This window comes from Garra rufa, chromosome 25 (genome assembly GCF_049309525.1).
Source record: "Garra rufa chromosome 25, GarRuf1.0, whole genome shotgun sequence".
Taxonomy (NCBI): domain Eukaryota; kingdom Metazoa; phylum Chordata; class Actinopteri; order Cypriniformes; family Cyprinidae; genus Garra; species Garra rufa.
Window position 1 is genome coordinate 9,514,086 of NC_133385.1, and position 4,510 is coordinate 9,518,595.

Here is a 4,510-nt window from a genome sequence, read left to right on the forward strand (position 1 = left end):
TCACAATTTGCAATTCCCAATGAAGCTGGTTTCAGTCACAATTTTCAATTTGCATTTGTGTGAAATTTTTTTGACCTCTCACAATTGTGAGTTTATATCATGCAGCTCTGAGAAAAAAATTGCAATTTTGAGATATAAACTTGCAATTCTGAGGAAAAAAGTTGCAATTCTGAGAAAAAAGTCACAATTTTGAGATATAAACTTGCAATTCTGAGGGGGGGGGGTTGCAATTCTGAAAAAAAAAATCACATTTCTGAGAAAAAAAGTCGCAATTTTGAGATATAAACTTGCAATTCTGAGTAAAAATGTTGCAATTCTGAGGGGGAAAAAGTCACAATTTTGAGATAAATTCTGAGGAAAAAATGTTGCAATTCTGAGAAAAAAAGTCACAATTTGCAATTCCCAATGAAGTTGGCTTCGGTCACAATTCTGAATTTGCATTTGTGTGAATTTTTTTTACCTCTCACAATTGTGAGTTTATATCACGCATAATATTTTTATGAGAAAAAAGTTGCAATTTTGAGATATAAACTTGCAATTGACCACATGCACGAATTACTTCCTTGTTTAGTCAAGCCAGCTAAGTCATTTCCGGTCAACTGTACTGTGCCTTAATATGAGCGTACTTTGTTCGTTTTGTCTACATAATCCATTCACAATCGAAGAAAAGTGTTGTTTGTCTAAGAGGACTAAACGTCCATGTATACCGTTTCAAAAATGAAAAAATTCAGAGTAACAAAACTACAGCAGTAACAAGTATGTGTTGGTTATATATAGGCGATTTAATAGATTTTACAGTTCAAGATAAAACTTAAAAGATGTAGTTATTAAATTATATAAAATATTTCAAATTCCTATCGATTCATATTGAGTGCATTATTTAATTCTTATACCATCAATATTTAAAGTATTTGTAGTGAACTATATAAGTATTTAAATAATTCACCCTTATAGGCTGTTTGTGTGTGAGCTTAATGACTTTCTGCACTTGCTATATATATATATATATATATATATATACTTAAGGGCGGTAAAAGTACTACAATTTATTATACTAGTAATTTTATAATAAATCGAAAAGCAAGACATCTTGAAAAATATATATAGTATATATATGAATTTGCATTTGTGTGAAATTTTTTTTACCTCTCACAATTGTAAGTTTATATCACGCAATTCTGAGAAAAAAGTTGCGATTCTGAGGGGGAAAAAGTCACAATTTTAAGATAAATTCTGAGGAAAAAATTTCGCAATTCTGAGAAAAAAAGTCACAATTTGCAATTCCCAATGAAGCTGGTTTCTGTCACAATTCTGAATTTGCATTTGTGTGAATTTTTTTTTACCTCTCACAATTGTAAGTTTATATCACGCAATTCTGAGAAAAAAGTTGCAATTTTGAGATATAAACTTGCAATTCTGAAGAAAAAAGTTGCAATTCTGAGAAAAAAGTCACAATTTTGAGATATAAAGTCACTTCTTAGAACTTGCAATTCTGAGAAAAAAAGTTGCAATTTTGAGATATAAACTTGCAATTCTGAGGAAAAACTTGCAATTCTGAGAATTAACACTGCAGTTATGAACTTGCAATTCTGAGCAAAAAAAAGTCACAATTCTGAGAAAAAAAATCACAATTTTGAGATAAATTCTGAGGAAAAGATTTTGCAATTCTGAGAAATGTTTCTCTGGTGATTATAATATTTTAAAAATGTTTTCTAAACATCCATAAAATAAAAAAGTTCTTTGTGGATTTTTTTGGGAACCTTTTTATTTGAGGGTTAAATAAAAAGCGCAGTGTCTGTCATTTACTCAGATCATGAGTCTGTCATGAGATCTCTCGTTTATAAACACCATCCTTAATAAACTCTAAAATTGACTTTGGAGAAGTTATGTAAAAGGATATTTGTGTAAATTCTCAATGGAGAATACAAATGCACATTTGTGCATTAAAACGTTCTATTCTTAGTTTATATGAACGATATTGACTGCATAGTTTCAGTAATGAGTATGTAAGTGTTTAAAATAGATTAACTAATTTTGAAAGGTCAAATGGTTAGCACTGTGCATCAGCACTAAACTTGATGTCCTCATTTCTCCTGTCTGAATAGAGAATAAATGAGTATCACATGATTTCCCGTGACACACGACCATTCATGCATTTACTGCTGACTAAACACACTCCAGTCTGAAGATAACCCACATTCCTGATGCTCAAGTGTTATCCCAGCATTCCCACTTCATCCCAACTATTCAATGCTCTCAGAGTTTATTCTCATCCAAAAAGAGCAACTGATAATGAACCCTGGACATTTTTGACCAACACAATGCTGGAAAATAAACAAGTGGAAAAGTTTAATGATTAATGAATTTATGCTTTAAAGGCTTCTGGTGAAAGATTAATTCCGCTGCAGCAGTAATAATTTTACCGCAGTAAACCTTCAGTGAGGTCACATGAAAATGTCTCATCAAAGCTCAGAGAAACAACCACTTGCGATAAGAGTATTAAATGAAAGCTTTCAACACAGAACAAATACTAAAAGAGGGAAGGCCTATAGGATCACTTCCTTGTTTAACCCACTGTGTGGATGTGGATCTTTTAGCTCAAGGTTTTAGAAGGTACAAATATTAAGCAGTCTTTTATGCAATCAGTTATGACCACTGTTGTTTTTGTTAAAGTGTTCTGAGTTTGTCACATCACAGTAAATGTGTTATTAACCACCCAGCCAAAACTGAATGATAAAAAACCTGCCAAGTAAATAAAAATATCAAAATAAAAAAATAAACAGTATGCTCTCAAACGCTGGGGGCGTGTCCGCTGGCAGCGCAGAGGCCACGCCCACTAACGGAAGAGCTGCCGCCTGTCTCAGCCGTAAAATACAGCTATAATCGAATGAATAAATTAATTGCAAACAGGTAATATGCATTTATGTGACAAAGGCATAGCTAGCTAGCGAGCTGTAGGCTGTAGTAACTAGCGCTAATGACGCTAATGGAGTGTTTTCTTTTCATGAAGCGTCATCAATCAATATTAGCTCACTGAATGTAAACAATGCCACTGAACCGAACGAAACTCGCATGTTTGGCAAATTATTGCTGCTGAAAATGGTCAAGTATTGTCATGTTTTGGGCTGTACTAATTGGTCAGACCAGAAAAAACATTTGGAGTATTATTTATAATAAATCAAGGGGATGCGTGCAAAAAACTGAGGAACAAAAGGCGTTTGTGATTGGCCAAACCGAAGCAGGATTTCCAGGGCAAGAGTCTTGACAACATTCGTGGGTTTTTTTTTTTTTTATATAATTACAAGTCAGGTAGGTGAAATATTAGGCTACTATGTTAATTAATACTGCTCAGATGTATCTTTACCAAATATTAACTTTAGTTTGACAAAATATTGCACCCTTTCCTGCTTACTAAGTCCTTCTCTATACGATTTAGCAGCTTTCAAACGTTTTTTTCCTGCGGTTTGGACAGCATAAATTAGCAAATCAACGCTCCTCCGAGTATTGCCAATATGGCAGCGCATCCGGATCAAACCGCGTTGCCACCTTTTTTCAATGGAAAGTAGCTAAACCCCCCTTGAAAAGTAGCCAAACATTGCTAAATGACGTCATGCTTAATTAGTATATTCATGACGTCAGTGCGTCGCATTGTCTTACCTCTCTGTGTTCACATACTGCATTTTAATGCAGCCAAATTCTCAATAAAACGTTTTTCATTGATATATTTCATAGATGTATTTATATATTTCATCGGATGCCCATTTTCCACAAGCTCATATGATTCTTTAGGGTCTTAATGAAATGTCTCTAATATACTTTGTTTAAAAATTCTCAATAGTAGTGTAAAAAAACACCCTCTACCATGTCAAAATCAGCTCTGCAAAATATCAGCTCATTTTAAGACATGGCCCCTTTAAATACCACCGAGCTCTGCTCGCCCCGCCCCTCTCTGGGATTATGTTTACTTTAGTGCATTTAGCCGCGTTTATCGGCGAAACTTGCCACCAAGCACATTATTAAGAAAGGCCATTTGCAAAGATGCATAAAAAACACTTATACTCACTTCTGCTGTGGGTGAAGCTGCATCACCAATGATTCACACAAAGATAGATGCATATGTAACGTTAGATCGGGATTACCGCTTTCCATTTAAAAATGAAGGTAACCTTAAACCTCTGCGTCTTCAGCGGCTCAGATGTCCGTTAGTAAATGACTACTGCTATGTTCATTATTACATCCAACAACAGAACACCTCAATCGTTCAATTAGAGTCTTCCTCTGCACCTGAGTCAAACAATGGCAATTGTATTCGGACTGTTTCAGCTCGGTGAGGGCGGGGCTAAGGTAAGGCGCTCATGTCAATCAAATGTGTTTCGTCACAACGACAAGACATCAAACCATACATCAAATGATGTAAAATCTCAATTTAAAAAAACTGACCCTTATGACTGGTTTTGTGGTCCAGGGTCACATTTATCCACACACACAAAATTAACATTTAACCAAAAGC